General features: G+C 46.5%; 1 long non-coding RNA gene across 1 annotated transcript; it reads right to left on the bottom strand.

Annotated features, from left to right (window-relative positions):
* Positions 1–15,819: 15,819 nt before the first annotated feature.
* On the bottom strand, positions 15,820–20,790 carry LOC125181187 (uncharacterized). The gene is made up of 3 exons (XR_007160247.2): positions 20,035–20,790; positions 17,317–17,824; positions 15,820–16,755 (listed from the first exon to the last, which is right to left on the bottom strand). It is a non-coding gene; the product is annotated as an uncharacterized lncRNA (long non-coding RNA).
* Between the last annotated feature and the right edge of the window lie 3,903 nt (positions 20,791–24,693).

Below are 24,693 nucleotides of genomic sequence, written 5' to 3'. Positions count from 1 at the left end.
AGCCTCCAAGGGATGGAGGAGAAAATACAAGAATGTGTGGGTGGCAGGTAACACTTTCAGAAGGAGAATTGGGATGCTGGAGAGTACAGGATTGCCTGAAGCGAAGAAAAGCTAATAGGATGAGCAAGCTCTGGCAGCAGATAGACAGGTGTAGGATAAACACAGGATTGAGTTAACCGGAGGAAATTTCTGTCCGTGAATGTAGGCTGATTTGTCTTCTGAGCAGGGCTGGGTGTCCGTGAGGACACGGCAACATGAACACAGGGGAATGGCAATACTTGGGGCTGCAAGCAGGACCTGGGCATGTATGGTGTGAATAACAGATTTCCACATGTCTGAGCACTCTGAATAAAGAAACGCCTTCTCTCTCATCAGCCTGTTGTTATTTATTCACTTTCAGGAAAGCAGGACGGGGAGAGAAAAGGAGACTGGCGGCCGATATTGGTATTCAGGAGCTGAATGAGGATTTTAATGTATGCCTGCTAGTCAGGAGGCAAAATCCTCAATATAAATGCTAAGCATTGCATGCTCTTATGATGATGACTGCATGAATATGCATTGTCTCTGCTGGCATGTGGAGTCTGTCTGATTGTCCTTGTGCTTTGTCACAGTCCGGACGTGCAAGAGAGAGCTGTCAGGGAGCCAGCCTGTGACTGCACCAGCAAGACAAACAGCCAGTGCTGGGACGGCTATAAAATGGGCTTGAAACAGAGCTAAAGGCAAGTCTGGCTGAGAGCTCCCAGTGCAGGGGAAGCCTCTCCCTTCCCATGCTCTGGAAAAAAGGAACCTTTTGTCCCCTCTCGCGTGGTGGTGGGGACAAAAAGGGCTGGGAAGAGCTGATGGGGAAGCCAGCTGGAGGTCTCACCAGCAGAAGCCGTGGTTGGATCTGGGGGAGCTGGGCTCTCTGGTCACTCAGAGATGTCCACACAACTCTTTGGACTGCCTCTGGAGGAGGAAGGGTTCGAAGCAGACTTGCATCTACACCTCCTCGATTCCCTTCCCAAAGTTTTTCTGTGCTTAATATAAATGTGTGGCTGGTCCATTTGCTGCTCTCACACCCCCACCTCTCTTTTAGGATGTGCCCAGAGTCCAGTTCACCCAGTCAGACCCCAGCTCTAGTGCCAATAGTACCACCCGGAGTAAGTACACTGATAACGAAGTGAAGTGCTGCTTGTTCCATTGCTTACCATCGCAGTACCTTCTTGGTTATTACTGCTCAAGGAACATTATCCATGCAGTAAATTATTGACAAATGCAGCTCTCTGGAAATTCAAAACTGTTGTCTGTCATTCTGCTGAATAAATAATGGTATTTGGAGCACTTGCAGCAAACATCGTGTCTCCCTGATCCAAACAAAAGGAGGGGAAAAATAGACACATGCACTTTCCCTTGATGACTTCAAAGGCAGAGAAAATATTTCGCTTCTCAAGATCCACACTTGATTTTACTCGGAATTACATGCAAAATAAAGGCTGTAGAGAGCTCCCAGCAGCTATCAGGAGAAGACCCTTAGTTTGCAATGAGAAGGCACTGCTCCCTTCATAGTGTTGAATCCTCATTTATTTTCAATAGGTGTAGGAAAGATTTTATTTAGGGGACTTGGATAGATGGGACCTTCTTTGCATAGGTACAGTAAATTTGTTTAAGAAAATAATCTGACAGGAAAAGGCAAAAAGTATCTGCTAATTAATTCAGATCTGCCCCTTCTAGAAGCCTGCACTCCAGGCACCTAAATAATTCATTGCACAGCATTACTGCGTGTGACTAATAGCACTGTGGGTGATGCTTTTTTTTTTTTTTTTTTTTGACACCTGCTTTCTTTTGTTACTTTGCAAAACTGAGCAACAAAAGAAGATCTTCAGAGACTGAATTCTCCATTTCAGGTATGGTTGTCAGGGAAATTTTTCTCTCTCATTGTGGCACTGATCAAAAAGATGCATGCTTGGATCACACACAAAAATGGCCAGAACCACATGTTGACTGGAGCAGGGATAGCATTTTGTATGTGTTGTGTATTTTATTTCTATTTAATGCTACTAATCAGCACATTCTTCACTGCGATCATCACATCTGATCATCTTTGGGATTGGAAAACTTGGAATTTATGAAGTATATGACATCGGTCATTCGCTGTCTCTGAAATGTGCATGTTTTATTGATGGCTTGACCTGGCAGTGTCTTCAGAGCATGTTCTGTACACAGGCAGCTCATTTCCAAGTGGTTACCCAGATGTTCCCCTGCCCAGTGCCTTATAATCAACCAGGAAGGTTGGTCTGGGTCTCCCCAGACACAAGCATCAGAACAAATGCCCAGAGAGAGCAAAACCCGTAAATCCCAGTGACTGGGTGCACTGGGTGGGACTGGGCCAAGCACTGCAAGTGATGCCTGCACTGCTGCAGCCTCCCTGTGCCAGAGGGGTTCCCTTAGCTGGTCCGGGTGGAGGTGGAGGGAGGGAAGCCTTCTTACAGTGGTTATCCAGCCTACAGATGCTGGTGGTGTGTGCTCTTTGCTGCTGATAGATTTACTCTTCATCAGTATGATTCCTGCTGTCGGGATGAAGAAAAAGCTTCGGAAAAGAAATGGCAGCTGTGCTCTGGGATCGGAGTCACAGCTGCTTCTCTAACAGGGAAGGAGCCAAGTGCTGTCAGAAGGAAATATCTCTGCTGGAGGAGGAAAGCTGGCACCCACGGAGAAGGAGAGGCAGATGCAGGCTGGGCAGCCTGCACAGGGGGGCATGTGGCACTGTAGAACAAGCAGCACTATTCCTTTGCTCACCCTCCAAGCTGCAAAAGTACTGTAAAACACGTCCTTTCTCCTGCTGCAGTTCATGGGACCAGGGGCCGGAGTCGTGCAGAGGGGTGCTTGGTGGGGCTGTGGGTGAGGGCAGGAGAGGTGATGAGGTCTCTTCCTCTGCTCACGGCTCTGCAAATTGCTTGCCATGGAGGCATGGGTCCGGCTGCAGATGAGTGGGGCTGTGCAGATGAAGCCCCCCCCCCCAGCAGCACCCTGACAGCTCTGCAGATGCTGCCAGCACTGGCAGGGCAGCAAAAGTTCCCCGCTGGCTGCATTCAAGTGCGAGGCCCTTTAAATAATACACGGGCAGCACTGTTTTCTAGGCCACCTGATGTGATCATGCCTCAGGGCCCTCAGGGCTCAGACAGGGAGGTGGCTAACCTGCTGGCCACTGAGCGAAAGTTGCTCTGCACCTCCACCTGACAAGCCCCAGGAGGACACGGGGGACATCCATCTCTACAGTGGCTTCAGGGGAATTGCTGCCTTCCTTCCCACACCATCCATTGCCCGGGCAGGTGACAAACAGCACCAGCCACTCCATCCTGGCCCCCTTTGCCAGCCTCCTCTGTTCAGATAGGCTCACAAACACATTACCCCTCTCTCAAGACCAGAAGTGGATTATCAGCAATCTTAATCCAACTCTACAGCCAAAATCTTGATCCTCCAGGTCTGAGTGCCTTTTGGAGACACCTGCTCTATCAGAGGGGCCTCTCTGTCAGAGAGGTGTGATGGAGGTCTCCATTACGGTAGCTAGTGACAGGACTAGAGGGAATGGCCTCAAGTTGTGCCAGGGGAGGTTCGGGTTGGAAATGAGGAGACATTTCTTCTCAGAAAGAGCAGTCAGGCACTGGGACGGGTTGCCCAGGGAGGTGGTGGGGTCACCGTCCTTGGGGGTGTTCAAGGAAAGGTTGGACGTGGTGCCTGGGGACATGGTTTAGTGGGTGACATTGGTGGTAGGGGGGTGGTTGGACCAGACGATCTTGGAGGGCTTTTCCAACCTTAATGATTCTATGATCCTGGAGGTGGCAAGAGGGCCCCTTTTGGTAGCCATTAAAAATTGCCCCACAGTTATACTTGGTACACACAAGAGCCATAACTTAACCTGGTCCGTGGGATTTTTAAAGCCATTTGACATACGTATATAGACTTCTCACCAGCTGCAAAATATGTTTTTCTCAACAATAGCTGTATTTCTAAGGAGCCTGAAATTACCGTAATTTGTTTCCCAGCACAGAGAAAGCCCTGGGTATATTTCCTGGCTTTTGTTTTCCTTCATTATTTAACAGCAATGATACCACTGTATCCAGATGACTGAACAGTAGCCAAGCAGATTTGCATTTTATTAAATGGTATAGTCAGGCTGCAAGCAGCATGAGAGATTAAACCCAGTTGTCACAATTTCTCCGAGTCAGGTGACAGGATCCATCCCAAGGTGCTAATACAAAGCTGTATTTTCTTGCCTACTAGAATAATGAACTCAGCATGGATTTAAGAAAATTATTGTATTTCTAGACAATTCTTTTTTTTTCAGAAGTGTAGGGTCACATTAACACACTTACTAATGAATGATTTTTAAGCAAACCAAATGCAATCTTTTTCAGCAATGTGTCCTTTTACTGCCAGGAGCTGGAAAATAAGAACAATAAATCATTGGGTGTAGAGAAGCTTAAGCAGATAATGAAGAAGTGCATGAGTCCACATAGCACAGTAAGTGAAATACAATTTTAAAATGCTTGAGAAGCAAGACAGCAGTTTGTTAAAACCTGGCTCTGCTCCGTGGACCTAATCCTGCAGGCAGGAGAAATAATTCAACAGCTTCTGTGCGGCCAGTCACTGAATTTCTCCAGAAATACAGATTATTAGGCATTCAAAAAATATGGAATAGTGAAACAAATTCATGATATATTTTAAATGTATCATTTGTGCTTGTATCCAGAGTGGTTACTTGTTTGTTGTGGAAAGATGGAAGGAAGGTTGTTTGCCTTGAGTGAAAACAACAGGATTGTAGGATAACTCTGAAAACTGAACAGAACAGTGTTTGGGCCACATTTTGCTCTGTCATGAAGGGTTCGGCACTTTTATGTAAAACGAACCCTTAGCTGGATTAATCTGATGCATGTTAGGGAAAAAGGAAGAAAAAAAAAAAAGACACATTTCTGAAATTCTGGTACTCATCCAGAAACCAATATTGAAACTGAGACTGGAAAACCCCATTATTTCCAGCTGACTAGAAATCTGTTGTGAAAAAAATGCATGCTAATACAGTTCCTCTTCGCTTATTTGTCTCAAAGTCCTATCAGCCAAACTTTTCAGAGTCACGAGCGAGTTGAAAGGCATTTCATGAAAACAGACCATGCTATGACAGGGGGAATTCAGTGGGTGAGGGTGTATGTGGAACAGCTTTGGGGCTCTTTTAATTTCTTTTTCTCTAACTTGGAGAACAAATCTTTTAGCCATCCAAAAACAGGAGTGAGAACCTCAGCCTCAGAAACTCATTAGTAGGATGTAAGTCATGGCTTATGGTATATTAGACAGAGAAAGTGTTAAATGGGATTCAAATTTTCTTATGAAAATTTTTCTGTAAAATGCACTTCTTATTCTATTTCACAGTTTGCTTGGTAGAGGATCCTAGCTTCTTTCTGGGTTTTGTACAAATTGAACAAGAATTTAGGAAGATGATCCTGAAACCCCAGTTGGGCGCAAACTACCCAAAGGCATAATGCACACCAGTGTCCCTGCTCCTATCCCTGCACTGCAACCAGGACATGCTGGATGGACAGTCTTCCAACAACCACCTGAGCCTCAGCATACCACTCCCAAATTTGATTAGATTCAGCCCTTCCTATGAGGTGCTTCATCAGGTGGGTTTATTTAGGAAGAACCCCTCCATCCTAATGCCTTTGCCCCCACAGCCTTGGGAAAAGTGATCAAGCAACATCCCCAGCCCCACAGTCTGGTGTCCCCCTGCATGGTTGGGAGCTTGCATGCCTCTGCACCAGACAGACTTCAAAAATCCAGGTTTTATGCCATTTTTTTGCAGATGGGGGACCAGCACAAAAAAGGTACGTTTTTTTCTTCCAAATGCAGCAGTATCCTGATCCAGGCAATCTCATACTGTGAACCTTTAGGTAGCTAAACATCAGCTTATACAAGCTATAAAAATTACTGATCACTTTAATAATGAGAAAAGAGCGTTTCTTCCCACTACCTGTGATATGTTACGCTGCAGAGGGAATCTAAATTACAATAAAATCACAGTAGAAAACTATCTGCAGAACGGTATCATCCTTCCTATGCAGCAAGTACACGGTAGCGTACATGCAATGTATGTGCACATGCAGCATGGTGCTGCTGGAAATGCAATCTGAGATCCCCAGTTCCCAGTAGCTGCTCTTGCTTGCATGAGGACCTGAAATCCCTGAGGCACTTCATGTTGCTGAAAATGCCTACCCTTTTCATTTCCTCCAGCATCTCCCATCTGGAAAGTGGTCCTTGCAGAAAAGCATCCATTGCCGCCACAGTTCATGGGCACATCATGTTTGGATGGTAGCTGCTGATGTTCTGTAATGGGGAGCTGCTGGTGGTTTAAAAAATGGCATTTATTGGTTGGGAGAAGAGTTGTACTCCTTCGGCATCTGGAAAGTCTTACCTCTAGGAGGACGTGAGGAACACCAAAACTTTAGCAAAGGCAAAAGGTTTCCCTGAAGTAATAAAAAGCACATTAAGGCAAACAATGAGGTGCATAAACTCTAATTCAGACAAGTACCCAAGGGAAAGTTGCACAGGTCCATCTTCTTACACTTGATTGCAGTAGTGAGACTTTATGAAGGCAGGAGACAAAGGTCAGCCCCACCAATAAGAAAAGATATTGTGGAATAATTGATCTGTCAGTGCTACAGGTAACAAGTAAAGGTCTTGTCCTCAGTGGGGCACAATGGCTCTTCATTCTCCATATATTTAATAGGATGCAGTCTACACCGTGCTCAGCCTGGGGAAGGTCCCATAACGCTTGCCTATGATCTCAGCAAGGTGTTTGAGGTCCATGGAGGTGTCAGAGGGCAGCCACTCCCACAGCCCAGGTTTGGCAGCAGCACCTTGTCGTCCCTTGGAGTGTGGGGATGGCAACGTCTTCTCTTGCCATTTAGGAGAAGACGGGTGAGCACGGCTGCTGCTGCTGCCAGTCCCACTTCTGCATCAGCACACCTTCCTCCCCTGTTTCTGTGTCACCATTCACACCGTTGCAAATCTCTGGCTCTGACAGCAGTTATAGTCCCATGACATACTTCTTCTACAATCTCTCATTAGATGCAGAAAGCTGTATCATTAAAAAGGTTGTTTGCTATAATCTTAATTTTATGGCTCTAGCCACTTTAGTCTGGAGAAGATGAGGCTGAGGGGAGACCTCATTGCTCTCTGCAGCTACCAAAAGGAGGTTGTAACAAGGTGGGTGTGGGCCACTTTTCTTAGGCAACAAGTGATAGGACACAAGGAAATGGTCTCAAGTTGTGCCAGGGGAGGTTTAGATTGCACATTAGGAAGAATTTCTTTATGGAGAGGGTGGTCAAGCATTGGAATGGGCTGCCCAGGGTGGTGGTGGAGTCCTCATCCCTGAAAGCATTCAGGAGATGTGTGGACGTGGCACTAAGGGATGGGACTTGGTAGGCTGGGTTGATGGTTGGACTTGGTGATCTTGAAGGTCTTTTCCAACCTAAATGATTCTGTGATCCTATGATATGCTTGGGTGTTTACTCAGCTTGAAGTCGGACATAAATGGTAGCATGGGGATGCATCCTGGCCTTGACGGTGAGTGAACACGAAAGGCAACTAATGCTTGTGGAGAGCCTGCCTCCAAAGTATTTGGTACCCAGAAACGCTCAGTGCAAATGAGAGATGACACTGATTGACTACACAGCTTGGCCAGCTGGCCCCCAAACTTCCTCACACCTAGCCACTCGCTCCTTTTTCCTGTGGGCGGTTACTGGGGGGAAAGTGCTGCGTCTCCCAGAGAGAGGCTTTTTGTTTTGATTCCAAAATATTATAGAAACATTAAATGGTCTTCTTTCAACTCAGGCATAGCTATATACGTATGCATTTACATGCTGTGTGGACTTGTGCAAGCCCCTTGAGCTTAATTTCTAGCCATGCAAGCTGGTGAAGTGGCTTGACCCCGGTCCCTGGGAAGAGCCAGGCCATCCTGGGGAAGCCGATTAGGGACAGCTTTAATCCTGCTCCCTTTCAGGTGACAAAAAGCAGGGCTGGACCCACTGCAGTAAAATGTCCCTGTTTACCACTGTGCAGTGTACAGAACAGCCCGCTGTTGCACTAAAATATTTATAACTAATCATTTTGTTAAATGAAACATACACTTTAGTGCACCTTTTATAATTAACAAGACATGTTGCAGTTAATTTTGCACATGATGTTTATTACCAGGTACTACAAGGATATATAGTAAGTACCTACAAACAACTGCCCATATTAAGCTGTAGTATTGCACACAAAAGCAATTAAGCTCTTGGGAAGCTTAGTATTACTCATTTGCAAACAGGAATAAAAGCGAGACCTTTGCCAAACAAAAGATTGGGTTAGTGGGATGATAAAGCCATCAGCCTTGCAATGATCGAACATGTTATTGTGAAGCTACACCGATGAAGGGATGGGGATGTTTTAGCAGAGACTTTAATGAAGCTGGGGTTTGTTGACAGATAATGTTTAAAGATACGTGTTGGGTCAAGTTGTACTTAAAGATACATTAGGTGACCTGAATGTTGGCATTGACACTGAAATACTGATTCGTGTTCCGAGTAAGGCATCCTCAGTGCATTATGACTACACGAACATAGCTAGCATTTGCCATTAAGTTGTCTAATTGGCTGATTAGAGACTGAAAGAAGAAGTTTGAGAGGTTTGGGATGAGCTGTTTTCCTCCAGCACTTGCCATTCATCTTGTTCTGGATAAGCCAGAGACTGTGAATGTAAGGAGCTGTGAGAGATCTCGTGCTATGAGTCCACCAACTCGACCCCAGACATGCCGAGTGTTAAGCTGTCTCTCATTTCTGCTGCCATCATTTCCCACCACTGCCTAGGAGGACAAACCTGATCAGGAAGAAGTTACCAAATGGACTTTGTCTTGCCATCAGTACAGCAATGGTAGGCTCAAGACAGCTAAACCTCACAATTTTCATATTGCAGACATAGTCTGAGGAGACAGCTCCAAAATTGCATTAAAGCATCTTCTCAGGAAGAGCTATCCCTTGGATAGAGCTAGCAAGATGGGCATCCTTCCCCTTTTCTCCCTGTCTGGCAGAACAAGTGGGGTTTCCAGCACTCAGGCCATGACAAACTCTTTTTATTTCCCCACCTGGTGCTGATGGAGCCCTTCTTGACAGATAGCACCTGGAGGCTCCCCTGCTGCTCTCCTCTCCCCCAGCTCATCCCCAGGGTCTTGGGCAGCTCAGTTCCTGTCCCTTCCCATGCCGTGGGGCCACACTTGAATGGCCAGAGGTCTGTAACTCCCAACGACCAGCAGGATCTGGACTTCCCCGTGAATTATCTGTCCTCAGGGCATTTTGTGTCTTGCTCTGCAGGCTGGGGCTGGCTCTGCTGGTTGTTTGGAAGCTGGCAACTCTCACGTATTCATTGCTTTTATTGGTACTCTGGGCTTGCTCTTTGCAAATTGCTGAGCAGCTTTGTGAAGCTGATGTGTGCCTTCAGCTCTCGCTGCCTTAATCGCTGGTCCTTTGGTAATGAGTATCTACAACATGAATTAGCCATCTGCTAAATACTGCCCTGCTCTACGTGTGCCAAATCCCCACATCCTTATTTGGGCAAACCTGCCTTTGAGGAGGAAAAATGAATTTCTCTGCAAAATGTTTCTTGGCTGTTTCTTTCTTTCTTTTTCTTTTTTTTTTAGGGCTGTGTTGATATTTGGCTCATGCCCTTGGTGGGAGAACTCCCAAGGTAAGCATTTACGTTTTGAATACAGTGCAAAAACAGGTGAAAAGGTCTTTAGTGTTGCTCAGTTTGAATGCTAATAAAATTCATGTGATTTTTCACTGAGTTTAGCTTTCTTCTCTTTATCCTACATTATCTCGATCTGCCAGCAGGGTCAGTGATGCTCCCCAGACAGCCCTGCTCTGGTGAGGATCACCCATTCTGTCGTTGTTGCACCCGTTTCTTTATGTTTGCCCTGAAACTGGGGGCAGAACAGCTGCAGAGATGTGCAACCAGACAAAAAAAATTCTCTTTTCCTTTTTCAGGAGGAAGCCAGCAGATGGTGCTTACTGTCTGTGCACGATGCTCGGAGAAAGCCTCTGAGAGCTCCTGTCCGGCTCAGCTTGTTCCTCTGCTACCCACTCGCTTATTTATGGAAGTCACCCGGGGAGAGCGATGAGGCTCACAGCTACTTGTCACTTTTCAGAGGGCTGAAGGATTGGACACTGAAGCAAAACACATCCTACGGTGTTCAGAGCTTTAGGATTTGAAACCCCTCTGATTTGGGCTGTTTTCACGGGCTGTTTTCTCAAAATGCTGCTTTGCTGCCACCATAATCATTTGTTTTTTCTTCTTTAGAATTGGAAGGTGGGAGGAGGAGAGGGAGTTTTATCATCTCCTTGGACAGGTTTTCAAAATGTAGCTCGCAGGAGCAGTCTGTACGAGACAGCTTTTGCTCTTGTATGAGGTTGCTGAGGCCCGGGGGAGCCTGTGCAAGCCGGGATAATTCACAGGGAATATTGATCAGCGTGTGCTTACAGGAGGGGTGCTCTGAGACCTCTTCAGCCTGAAAGAAAAGAGTGAAAAATGTCTCAGAAAAGTACCTTCCTGAGACATTCCCTGCACCGGTGAAGAAGTGCTACCCATCATAGAATCATGTAATTGACTGGGTTGGAAAGGACTTCAAGATCATCAAGTCCAGCCATTAACTTGATCTACCAATTCCCATCACTAAACCATGTCCCTTAGTGCCACGTCCACACATCTCTTAAATACCTCCAGCGATGGGGACCCCCACCATTCCCTGGACAGCCCATTCCAATGCTTGGCCACCCTTTCCATCAAGAAATTCTTCCTGATGTCCAACCTAAACCTCTCCTGGACAAACTTGAAGCCATTTCCTCACATCCCATCACTTGTTAGAAAAGAGACCCACACCCACCTTGCTGCAACCTCCTTTCAGGTAGCTGTAGAGAGCAATAAGGTCTCCCCTCAGCCTCCCCTTCTCCAGGCTAAACAACCCCAATTCCCTCAGCCGCTCCTCACAGGACTTGTGTGCCAGGCCCTTCACCAGCTTCGTAGCCCCTCTCTGCACACACTCCAGCACCTCGATGTCCTTCTTGAAGTGAGGGACCCAAAACTGAACACGACGATATTCAAGGTGCCAGCTCACCAGTGCCAAGTACAAGGGGACAATCACTTCCCTGGTCCTGCTGGTCACACCAGTTCTGACACAGGCCAGGATGCCGTTGGCCTCCTTGGCCACCTGGGCACACTGCAGGTCCTTCCTGCCAAGGGGAGAAAGCTGTTGGATGCCCACCTGTGCTTTGGGAGGCTGGGGGAGTACCTGTGGAGAAGCACATCAGGGCTCCCGGCAGGCTGTTCAGTGTTTATATATAGAGAGCTATGCTGTCATTTGTTGAGCAAGAGTGCAAGCACAAGAGTGCTGAGGATGAAAAGCTCTGTTGAATGTTTACACCATTCATACCCATTCAAAGACCTTAACTTGTCCTTCTTTATTCATCGATGTGTTTCCTTTCAACAGACACACAAACAGAACAGAAAATAGCCCGGCAGACTGCACCTTCCCGTGAGCACATCTTTTATTAAATATTACTCTCTTTCTCTCATTCTTTGTAGCAGGATCATTAGGACTCCATTAAAGCAGTGATTTCTACCTCCAGCCATGAGTCGACAGCTTTAGTAATAGGTAACAATTTTGCTTATCTCTAAAACCAGCAGGAACTTCATTCAAGGTAATGTGCATCCGATCCGCTCTCCCTGCTTCCAGGCCTGCAGCCATTCCGGGTTACTGTGGCCCCACCACAGCGGTGGTGATGCCTCCATTTCCAGTAGTAGCCTGAAGTTTCAATGTCTCCTTTGATGATGGAAGCAGAAGCAGTATTATCTTTTTTTTTTTGCATTTTTTTTTTCTGTTTGAAGGATTACCTATTGTAAAAGCCCAGCTAGGTTTTCTACATGGGAGGGCAATTTAGAAACACATCAAGGCTGGTTAGAAAAGGCACTGGTCTTGTGGTTGGGCTGGACTGGTTTCCTGACTACTCTTACCAACTTTGGCAGCTGACCAAGGGTAGCCAGGAACCTGTGCTGCTTGGTGCCTGCTCCTGACAGTCAGACCTTCATTCTCAGGTTTTCTCAAAATATATAATTTCTTCTTGACTGCAGGTTAGCACTTGGTGAAATCTCAGAAATATCGGTGGTTTGCTGAGATTGTCCACTGGTTCTTTTTACCTTGCTGGAAATTATGCAAAATAAAAATCTCTGACTGACTAAAAACTGTGTGATCTGTTCGTATGTGGGTAGTGTGAATCAAACATTTTTCTAAATTATTTAGATGTGTCTAGATTATGTCTAGGCTTGAGCAGAGGAACTGAGAGGTTCCTCTAATACCCAGTCTGCAAGAAAAAGGACTTTCATATTCAGCTCACTTTCTTTCCTGTGTCTGGGACCATGGTGCATGCACAGCTCCCATCACAGAAGGTGAAAAGTGCTCAGCAGCTCCGTGGCCCCGTTTCAACAAAGCACAAGCAGTTGCTAAACATTGAGCTCGGCGGGAGACATGCAAATTTGCTTCCTTGCTTTGATGGATTGAAGACACAGAAAGGTCTCTAAAACCTGCTTTGCTACCAAGGAAGTCAATTGCAGAGCTCCTATCGATTTCAATGAGAGAAAAACCCTTCCAAGGGTAAGTAAATAAATATAGCTCACCACTACAGCGATCAGCACTCTCACAGCTTTGAAATGTGAAATGCTGAGCATCTCTAGCCTGACAGCGAGCATGCTTCATCGCCCAGCCCAGACCTTCCCCCATCCACGCTGCCTCCATCTGCCCCCAGGAGCAGAGCGAGAGGAGTCACGTCTCCTCCGGGTCACCTTGGGTTTCCATAGTGACTCTGTGAATGCGATTGTCTTATCAATCAGAACCTCCGTTACTTTCATAAGCAACTATAAAATCTCTTCTGGTTTCTATAGCAACCGTCTTTAAACCCATATATTTGTTTTCTCTGGTCTTAGCTGAATTGTTGGAAATAGTGCAAATTAACTGCTGGTGCGATGTTTCTTACATTTTTTCCCCTTTAGCTATCCTATACTGTCATCCAGAACAACCCTTGTGATGAGGCTATTGTCCTTTTGCTCCAGTTACTCAAAGGTCCTCTTTGCTGCATAACTGCAAAAGCAACACATCTTAAAAATCATCATTTTCATGAGGAATATGAAAACCTGAAACCTGAGGAGTTCAGTCTTTCCCTTCCTAGCTCAGGGCCTCATGTCACTCCGTCCCCAGGCACTCAGAAGAACAAGCAAATGGTGATATTTTGTTCCTCTGTATCTTTCTCGTGACAGTATGCAAGAACAGAGCCTTCCTTCCAGTAACCTCAACGCAGAGCACAGTCATCACTTAGCAGCAACACTGCGAGTTAGTCAAATATTATTGTCTGCATGGTGTGAAGAGTGTGCACAAAGTTAATGGCCCATCTACACTGCAGACCCAAGAGATGTCAAGAAGGTTATTTTTTTTCCAGCCTAAAAGTCGCAATTGCAGACAAAGCTGATATCACGTTGTCTATGGTTTCATTCAGCAGACAGCAGGCAGACATAAAGTTATCTGAAATAGCTGACACTGGCACAATGACAATAACCCTCTTACTTCATCATCCGACTATAAACACCCGTTGCTTTTCAGTCTCGCAAAGCTCATTTTTCCTGGGTAGATCATAAATGGAGAATGTGTTTAATTCAAGGTTATAAAATTAGCAACAGATAATTGCTCAGCTCTGAAACTCCGGGGCAGGATTTCTGGAATCCTAGGCAGCAGCAGATGCAGCCACACTTGTAACTTCGTGCAACTCCAGCCTGCTTAAAAAGGTAGATGGACCCCGCAAGGGGAAGAAAGGACCTGGACTCCACCTGCGGTGCTGGCTTCTGGCTGCCCTGGGCTTTTCTCTTTGTTCTACCCCTGCATTAGGAAAACAAAGTTGGGTTTGCAAGATGACAGAATGGTTTGTTTCTCTCTTCATTTCTAACCTGTGCTAGAAACCATCACTTGGTCCCTCCAATGTTTCCCCCTTGCCCAGAGCTGGCCCTGGTGCCTTGTGCTGGCACCACAGCGGTGGCAGCTCCAAGGAGAGCTGGAGGGGATCAGGTGTGTTCAGAGTCCACAGAGGAGTGAAAGTGTTTGTGCTCAGTAAGAAAAGCAACCTGCCGTTGGGTGTGGGAAGCGAGTTGCTGGTGGCTTTGCTGAGATGTGAGCTCAGGACCGCAGCTCTGTTGCCTTGCTTTGGACATGGCAGACATCCCAGAGCACAGCACTGCAGCTCACTGCTCCCCACACTGCATACCGCCGGCCTGTACAAACCCCAGCGAATAACCCACTGCCATAAATGCTTTGCAAGAAGGCAAACTGTTCTCACTGGGAGCTTGGCTGGAGCTGGTCCTCTTCCCCCAGCTCCCCGCACGTACTGGGTTTACATGGCAAGGTTTTGGTATTGGGGGTTGGCCTCTGTGAGAAAAGTCCCGTGTTAGATAAGGGCCAGTATCTGCTGACTCCAGGGCTCCCCTGCGGCCCGTGGAGAGGCCCCTGGTGGAGCAGGCTGTCCCCCTGCAGCCCACGGGTCCCACACGGAGCAGATCTCCACGCTGCAGCCCGTGGAGGAGCCCCCGGTGGAGCAGGTGGATGTGGCCTGGAGGAGGCTGCGGCCCATGGAGAGCCCCCGCAGGAGCAGGCCCCGGGCCGGAGCTGCAGCCCGTGGAGAGGAGCCCACGCAGGAGCAGGGGGTCTGGGGGGAGCTGCCGCCCGTGGGGGACCCGTGCTGGAGCAGTTTGCTCCTGGGGGATGGACCCCGTGGTACGGAGCCGTGTGGGAGCAGTGCTGGAAGAGCTGCAGCCTGTGGGCAGCCCCCCAGGCTCAGTTCGGGAAGGACGGCATCCCGTGGGAGGGACCCCATGGGGAGCAGGGGCAGGGAGGGACCGTGAGGGAGCGGCGGAGATGAAGTGCTACAGACTGACCGCAGCCCCCATACCCCATTCCCCTGTGCTGCTCAGGGGGAGGAGGTGGAAAAGGGTAGATTGGGGGAAGGTGTCTTTACTTTGTTTTTTTTTTTTTTTTTATTATTATTTTTTATTTCTCACTGCTTGCTAGTAATAGGCAATAAATTACATAAATCTCCCCATGCTAAGTCTGTTTTGCTCATGATGATAACTGTTTGTTGAGTGATCTCCCTGTCCTTATCTCAACCCCTGAGCACTTTTTATCCTATTTTCTACCACTTTCCCTTTGTGGAGGGGGAGTGAAGAGACGGGTTGTGGTGGAGCTCAGCTGCCCAGCTTGGTAAAACCACCACTCGGTGGTTTCTGCCCAAGCAGATGCCCCATGGCTTTCAGCTGAGAAGAACCCAGTGAAGGACCGTGAAGACGAAGAAGGGGCTGGAGCATCTCCTGTAAGCAGAGGCTGGGAGAGCTGGGACTGCTCAGCATGGAGAGGAGGAGGCTCAGGGGGATCTCATCCATGTCCATAAGTCCCTGAAGGGAAGATGCAGATATCAGGAGCAGAGCTCACTTACAGCCTGCAGGGGAGATGGCAGCAGAAAAGGATTAGGCACACAGGAAAGCAATGAAACAATGCCAACTATCAGGAAAAGCTGCTTTCCTCAGGCAAATGCTTGTAGCATCTCGGCTGTCATTTCAGTGAAGAGCTGCTCTTGCTGGCTAAACCTTCACAAGAAATTTTGCACAGCTTTGCTCTCCAAAACACAGGTAGTAATAGATTTAGGTCCATTACATGTGATGTGACTTAATGAGAAACTCAGTCTGAGACTGCTTAACGCTGAACTGTTCTCATCTAAATTTCAGGTGATACACAGGCAAGCTCAGAAGCCAAAGCCATAAAGCACCAATCTTTTACCTCTGCCAATCTGAAGATGTTATAATATTTTCTGTGTCCACAGAGAACATTTTAATGTCTGTAGAGGCCACTGATACCATATGCTGGTTCTTTCTATCTAAATAGAAACTAGAGAACAAGCCTTATGAGGAGCGGCTGAGGGAGCTGGGTGTTTCCCTTGGGAGCCAGGGGGATGTGGGGTGGCCATCACTGGGGCATGCTGTGCACATCACTGGGGCATGCTGTGCACATCACTGGGGCATGCTGGGCACTCTGTGTGTCAACCAAGTGGTTTCCATGACAAAGCAGAGAGGTTCCTCACATGGCACCCATCCTGTGCTGCAGGTGTTGAGCAGCTTGCAAGCATCTGTAAGCAGGAACGGAGCTGTGCAGGGCTTTATTTTTCACTTCTAATGTACCCACAGGAACATCATTTATTCCCTCCTGTGGCATTTCAATGCCCCGCTCTCTGCCAGGTATTGAGCTGCATGTCACTAGGCATCTTCCAGGCAGCTGCTCCCAAGAACACAATTTTATTATTTATGCTGCTCATTTTCCTGCTCCCGTGCCAATCAGACAGTGTCCATCCAGAGCCTGCCCTGGGCTTTCCCTTGGGTGCATGAGTGACTCCAGCAGCAATGAAGCCCAGCGGCTGTGCTGGATGCTGGGTTCCTCCAGAGCAATTCCGGTGGGACAGCCAGTAGGCAGACTGGTCCTGGACTTTGACTCTCCACTCTTTGGGCTCTGGTGTCCCTGCAGGGTGGCATCAGTCCCTTGCCCTGGAACCACTGGACTTGCAGCCTTCCACTGGAGCATCTGAGCATCTCCTGCACAAATGGGAGCAGCTCCTGTGGGAGGAACTGCAGGTAACCACTGGATATTGGCTTAAAACAGGGCTGGCAACATTACCATCTCCACCTGTCCTTTGAAGGAGGTGGGATGTGCTCTGAGCACAGTCATGGGGCAGGTCCTGCAAATGAGGTGGTGGTTGGCCTATGTCATGGATCCCACCAGTGCCCAGGGTGATCCAAGCAGCTCTGTGCTTACCTAGCCATGGCCACTTACACACAGGTGCTAGGCACCCAGATCCAGTTTCGTTCAAAGGGCCTTTACGTACTAAGGCCCACTCAAATTTGTCCTCTGGCCCCCATTACAGCACTGATGAGACATCTGAGACCTTACTAATGGTGACCAAAGGACATGCCTTTTCACTGTTCTTCAGCAGAAAAGAAAGCTGGGGTGTGAAGGTGGGCATGAGGGGTGGGAATTGAAAAGGTTTAAGTTTCTTTTCAGACTCCAAATTTCCTTTGCCTTGTATCTCCCTTTTAAAGGGCAATTAAATTGTGGGATTTTGAAATAGGAAAGCAGTTATCTGAGTTCACCAATGCTCATGGAGAAGCAGCAATCACCTCTTTGACTTCTGATAGCAGTGGAAGAAGGTGCATTTCTGTGTAGATCTGTTACATCTCTGCAGGCATTATTGCTGGTGCATGCGGCAAAGAGCACTGATACCAAGTCCTGTGCTAGGCTGGTTACATGAGGCTGGGACAGATGCCTGAAGATACGGGGTCACAACAACAGGCAATGTCTGCATGCTCTAAAGGCAGGTAAGCAGTCTGCTGATTTCTGGAAGAAAGACTGGAAAAGGTTTAAAGAATATAAATGGGAGTGGATTGCTTTTTTTCTTTCCCCTGCAGGAGGAAATTGTGCTAAGGTCTGTGACTGCGCCTCTGCGGAGGTGAAGAGGAGCGAGTTAGGTCTTCCCCAGCACTGCGTGAGCCTTGCCCCAGAGCCAGATGCACCCAGTGGGAGTTGCTGCAAGTCACCGTGCTTTTCTGTGGGAAGTTCCTCCCCTGAGACATTCCTGAAGGATTAGTCAGCTTCGCATGCCTCAGAAAGAAACATGTGCTGCAGCTTCTGGAAAAAAAAAAAAGAATAAGAAAAATAAAGCCAAGCAGAGCAGTGGCACAAGCCAGGGGAGCTGCCCGTGAGGACCAGGGGCCTGCACACCTGCAGGAGCTGCCTGGTGGAAGAGGCTGGATGAGGAAGGGTCTGGCCACAGGGTTCCTTGTGTTCATTCACATCCCCTGGTCACCTGCAAAGGCCAGGATGGCCGGGGAGGTCCCCAGCCTTCGTAGCAACCCCAGGTTGAGCCTATAGGTCAGAGCCTATTGCACTAAGCATAGGAGCAGGTACATCAGTGAAAAGTGCTGTAGGTTCCAAGAGGAAAAGTCATCCCAGAGCAGAAAATTATCTCCATTTCATCCTTCTAGAGAAAAGTGGCCATGCCGGGATATTTGAACTAGCCATGTGTGAATAGCACATCTCTGTCTAATTTTGGAGAAGTGTGCTGATAAATCAAATACATCCTGAGCAGCCCTGAATGTTCTGGTTTATTCTGGCTATTGGGTGGGACAGAAGAATAAACATGTAATTTGTGAGTAGACAGGCTGCTTTGAAAAGAGGTGTTTTTTTCACATCAAATAATATGAGATTGCTTTCAATGAAAACCTGAATTCAGTGTTTTAATGCTGGTAAAAAATGGAACAAAAGTAATTTTACCACCACAAGAACATGCTGTTTGGGCTTGAGACCAAAAATGTTTCCCTCCTAGGCTCAGGCATCTTTCCACAGAGGGGGTTTTCATCGAAAAAAAGTTAATTTGTTAGAAACAAACATGTTAGCTTCAACAAACTGGACAATGTTGAGAAAGGGATGGAATAGAAAAGAAAAAGCTTGCAATAGGACATTTCTCCTGCTTGTTTTCTCTTTAAAATAAAAAGTCGTTTATTTTATCCAAAAATTGGAAAGAAAAAAAAAAAAAAAAAAAGAAAGAAGACTCTTTACTGCCTGTGAAGTGTATTTCTGACTTTCTGACCAGCCCTTTTTGCTGGCAGGGCCATGAAGCCTGTGCAGCACTGACCTTCCCACCCCTGAGCAGGGGACGCATGTCTGGGGCCAGGGAGGACAAACCTCCTGTGGCCATGGCCACACCAACCCCACCTTGTCCGTCTCTTTGGTCCAGGACTGGGCGGGTGAGCTCCATCATGTTCTGAAGCCTCAGCCCTCTTGGCAGGAGGACCCACCTGCAGCCTGGCTTGGTGGACATGCTCCAGCTTTGTCTGCTTCCCGCCAGCTGTGCTGGCGGAGGAGGAAGGTGCCTACGGGGAACACAGCTCAGCTTTCCAAAGTCTTCACGAGAGGAACATCGGGAACATATTTAAGATAGATCGAAGTGGTTGGCTTTGACTTTTATGAGGTTACTCCTGTCGTATATTTATTGAACAGACTGAAAACCTCATTTGAAGTGTTTTCTAAAGGAAAATAAAATGATTTTTACGCTAAACATGCTAAAACAGCCTTTTTAGAGACAGTCAGGCTTTTCCTTCTGTTAACCCCACAGTGAAATGGTGCTGAAAGCCGTGGTTTGGCAGATTGCTTTCCGTTTCAATAGACTCAAGTTTTCCGGTGTTTTCATCATTCCTTGACCAGCCCTGATGAAAGCTGCCAGGGCTGATGTCTGACATCAGTAGGGGTCTTGTGAGGCTTTGAAGGGACAGCTCCAATGAATCAATGCATTGCTTAGAAAAAATCAAGGGCAGGGGACTTCTTCACTGTAATTTCAGTACGGCAAAAGGGGGAGCATCTTGCTGTGTCAACAAGATGCGTTTTATTCACTGAACACCATTCTTTACACGAAAGCAATTCTCAACTCTCCCATATTTAAGCAGGCTTACAGGGAAGGTACAGATTTATTTCTTCCTTTTGCTTTCCAAGCTGCAGACACAAGTGTTACCCAAGTGGTATCTCTATGGACTCGCATGGCTGGGCTCGAATCTGAAGCAGCCGCTCTCATTTCCAGGGGGCCTCAAGGCAGGAGTTAACCCTGAGACATGGCGTATATCCCAGAACATCACAGCTCTGTGCTATATAGGTATTTCTTTAAAATGGTCTGTGAAACAGTTTTTCAAAAAAAAAAAAAGGATTATGCTTATGTTTTTTTTAGAATGCTGTGAATTAGTTGCTTTTCAGGTTGCAGTCATAACTAATCTCCCCTCTCCCTCTGCTTTTAATCCATAAGGACGTATACTGCAGATTGTTGATTTTCATCATTTTAGAACATTTACCTTAAATTGGTGGCCGTGCAACATGCCTCTCCTGTGTGCTCACATCCGCTGGACCTCTGGCCCTGCTGCGAGTTGGTAAAGTCTGATTTTCTCTGATTAGCCGTGATTTCATCAGCTGTGGGCTCCTCCCACTGCTACCAAGAAGTATTTTGGCGTCACGATTTGGTTTCTGGCAGGTTCTGACTGCTTCTGGAGCCCTACCAGTCGGTTTGCCTGCTGGCACTGGCACATGCTGGCGGCACACAGAGGTAGTACACATCGGTGGCACGCATATGAGGAGGGAGGAAAAGCATATTTTCTCTGAAGAGCAGCTGTAGCTGTGCATCCCCACCTCAGATTTGTTACAGACACCCGTATGATGCAATTTATGTCCATTAAAACAGCCTGTGCTGCATTACCTCAGACCTTAAATTACCAGGTAATCGTACAAACGGTGCGTCTGTCTGGCTCAGGCCAGAACACAGTTCGAGGTGCTGGGTGTACGTATGCGCGTGCATCTGGGCAAACATCATAAGGGAAAATAAGGATTTAAACGAGCAAAGACCCTCCTAAGATCTGTGGCTACATATGAAAACCAAACAAATCAACCTCCCTCCTCCTCCCCCATGGTAATCTCTTTTCTCCTCTTGCACGTTCTCATAAGTCCGCCCTTGGTTATGCGGTGGCTTGTTGTCAGCACAGCTACATTTGTCCCCGTGTAGCATTTCAAGTCAAACAATTTAATGGCCCATTGGCTAAATGCTGACAAACCTACTTGGAATTCAGCAGGAGGTAAGGACTGAGTAAAATCTCAGTGAGGGCTTTGGCATATCCCCCCATGCCACACGAATCCTTGCGGTCTAGTGGAAGCTATTTACCGACGTGGGTCTGCCTCCCGCTCTGCCTGAAAACTGTTTTAATGCCTTGTTGTATGAAAACATTCCTGAGGCAGGGACACTTCTTAGTTTCTATTTGCTGGCCTTTGTGTCTGACCTGGCACAAAACATTGCCTCTTTGCAATGTCATTCACTGAAACGTTGATATTGGCATGCATTTATGTGCTACTGCAAATCAGATGAAATAGTATAGATTTATCCTTTATTTTACTGCAGCTATGAATCACTGGCTAGCACACACAAACCCAGTTGTATAAGAGCTGTGTGAATATCCACCAAGTGCACAGGCCTGTTACAGACAGCTGCTTTGCAATGGCAACGCAGTTGGGTTACCTCATTATCACACCAGCAGCACCACGGGAGACCTCAGCTCTGCTCTCTGCCATCGTCCAGAGGTCGCTGGTGGCAATCACTTCCCAGACCACACGAAGTGACATTTGTGATTCCGGCTTTATTTTGGAGTCATTCAGATACATCTGATCTGGAGATGCAGCTGCTGGAAACACGCCGTGGGTTACAGCATCAGCACAGAGCCCCCGGCCACTCCACAGTCCGAGAGGGAGGAGGTTCTCCTTCTGAACCTCTCCTTGGAGCATCCCTCTCCATCCCGTTCCTTGCAGGGTGATCCCAAGAGGGATGAGCATCGTATGTAGGGGTCTGCCTTTAAAGCCACCCATCACTGCTGGCAGCATGGGACAGCCTCTGGAGCCTGTGCACCTGCATGCCGCTCTGCCCCTCTTTCGGTAGATGAGAGGTGGTACGTGAAGACAGTCCTCTCGTCCTCCAGGATGGGTTTTGTCAATTCCACAGGGAACTTTTTTTCCTACTTTCCCATGTGCATCCTACGTTCCGAGAAGCAAGAATATGGTCTATCCACATTTGAAATTGACTTCCCTCAGGCAGAAAGGCTAGAGACCCAAATTTAAGGTATCTCAAACGCTAAAAATGCAGATGTTGAAAGGTTTTGTTATGCCTTTTTTTTTTTTTTTAAAGCAAGCAAACTAATCCCTCCCAGCGCCTCATGCAACCGCAGCCTTCACCCTGGCAGAGCACCAGAAGCTGCAAAGTCCTTGGCTCTGTGTGAGCACTGCTCTGCAATAACTAAAACATTGGTGTGTTATCAACACTCTTTTCGTTAAAAACCCAAAGCACAGCATCACACAAGCCTCTATGAAGAAAACAAACTTTTTACCAGCCAAAACGAGTACAATTACCATCCTCTGAAATCAACACCGACTTGGGGGATTGATCAAGGTTCGTGGAATAAGTAGCGCCTGACTTGGACTATTACATAAACATGAATCTATTTATTTTTGGAACATTATTCAAAGAGGTGCACTGTGGCTTAATTACAGGGAGACAAAACAAAAAATACAGATATATTCAAAGGCCCCATACACATCTCTACCAGAGCGGTAGAGACCCTGGTAATCAGGTGCTCAGCTGTAATGGGGAAGTTAATACCTCCCCTCCACCACATCCCAACACTCACCTGGCAGCCCAATGTCTTTATTTGTAGAGTTAAGACAACCAGTACCCCTGGTTCACATAATGAAGAGCCAGGACCCAAAGATCACTCATAGCAATGCTTCAAGTCCCTCCTTCTTTTATATATTGTTTTAAAGGGTGACAATTTCCTCTCTTTGAGCCTTCTGTCGCGTGTGTACTGTGATCCTGCTTTTGCTCCTCCTCTCCCCAAAAGAAGTTTTCCTGGAAGACTTCCTACCGCCTTTAGCCAGCACCACCCCGAGCTTTGACAGGAGTCCTTCCTGGGCACAGTCAGCATGCCTGCCTCTCCCCAGGGTTGTCTTTTTTTTTTTTTTTTTTGTCTTTTTGGTTTTGTTTCTCACCCCCACCAGGAGGCTTTAGCCAGCCAGGCTGAACCATTCCAGGCTGTAGAGTGCTGACAGAGCCCCAAAATCTGCCCGTTCACCTGGTGCTAGGAGCAATTTGGTTCTACAAGTCATCTACTCAGATCAGAGGCCCCAAATCTGGGGGAACCTGTGCCTAAGGTTTGTGCACAGGCAGCAGTGCATGCCATTGAGCTCTGTACAGCTGGTTAAGAAACAAAAAGAATGAAATGCAACCTGAGATGCACTAAGTAGACTACTATATGGTAAACCAAAACTTCTTTGTTTGCAGGAAGTATACTCCATAGTCCAGAGAGTTTATCTTATGGCTCCATCATTTGGATCATGTACATCCACAAAGCAAGCAAGATCTATTGCAAAAATGTGAGAAGCAGTAAATAAAAGGAACATTTCACTGAGGGACAATACAATCAAGTGTTAAAATGCATCAGCCAAACTTTAATAATAATCTATGCACTGTTAGCCCATAAAAATATGCTAGATCGATCCTTCAAGAGTGGATATACAGTAGATAAAAGAATAAGGTTTAACTTTCTTTTGTCCTTAACCTTCTGTGCATCTCAGTTCTTAGTGGCTTAGAATACTTAATCAGTGCATCATTTCAAAATTTTTGTTCCACCAAGTCTTTGAAAAAAATGTAATGGAAAAGTAAAATATAACAAATCTGGTAAATCTCAGGTGTTTTGCACAACTTTGAATCACATGAAATCCAGAATTACAGGAAGATCAAATTTCAGGCAATTCATGTGGTATGAGCTTATAAGAGTCACTTTAAAGACAAAGTTAATTCACAAGTCTTATGTTGGACAAGATAATGGCAATTGAGGCATATTTCTACTCTGAGCTAGGGTTAATAATGACCCAGTAAGGCAGAAAGAGTAAGTGCTCTTGAGTATTTTCCATGTATGTCCTTTAACATTTTTAGAGGGGATTTAACCTCCTTGTATACATCACACATTTCTAGAAATGTGACTGTATTCCTTAGACTTTTCAATGATCTTTGAAAGAAGTCCGAAGAATCCAGAATACAGCTTGAGAAAACCATTATCTCAGTAAGAATACATTGAATACTGATGGATATTCTCCTTATTAGTAATGCTGCAAGAGCAAAAAAGAGTTGTAAAGATTTTGTAGGGAATTTAGGAGACAAGCATTGTAAGTAAATGACTTAGCTCACACTATCCAAGTTACTCCATCAAAAGGCTTTCAAAACCTTTTTGTAGAACAATTAAGTTTTCTTCCTTTAGAAAAAAAGAAAGACTCAGACCTTTGTGCAGTAATTAATCAGTAACACGGTAAGAGACTAGTAAATCACCATGCCAATAAGATTAACCTGACCACCTATTCCTTGCACTGCCGAGCATTGCTTCAGTATGCTGCAGCATGAAGGGAACTGCCATCCCGAACATCCTCACCTCTCTGTTACTGATGAGATGAAAAAGGAAACAAACAAGTGACTTTCACGTGTGTCTGGTAAAAGAAATTATAAAGCAAGAAGTTCATTGAATTAGGGGGAAGGGAGAAGAGAAAAAAAATTGAATCACTGATTTCTGCCTTCATTTTTTTTTTTTAACCTCAGACTGAAGCCTAAGCACTCTAAGTATTTAAATAAGCCACTTAATCATTAGGGATCAAGCATTTACCACACTATTAGCTGCTATGTAAGTGTTCCAGAAACCTGTGAAAAAACAGACTCATCTGTTCTCAGTACAGACTTCTTTTATGAAAGTTCATTAGAGGAAAAATAGAGCAGTACCTTCTCTCAAGGTAACTGAAGACATAATTCATCACTCCGGGGCCAGCAAAGCTTCTTTCTGTAGATCCAGGACTAGATGTTCTGGAAGAATCCTACTTAAAATAAAACGTCCCCACAAAGCCTCTCTCTGATCAAGCTGTTTCCTGCTATGGCATCC

Source organism: Anser cygnoides, chromosome 1 (assembly GCF_040182565.1).
Source record: "Anser cygnoides isolate HZ-2024a breed goose chromosome 1, Taihu_goose_T2T_genome, whole genome shotgun sequence".
Taxonomy (NCBI): domain Eukaryota; kingdom Metazoa; phylum Chordata; class Aves; order Anseriformes; family Anatidae; genus Anser; species Anser cygnoides.
This window is presented reverse-complemented; position numbering and strand designations above follow the sequence as displayed.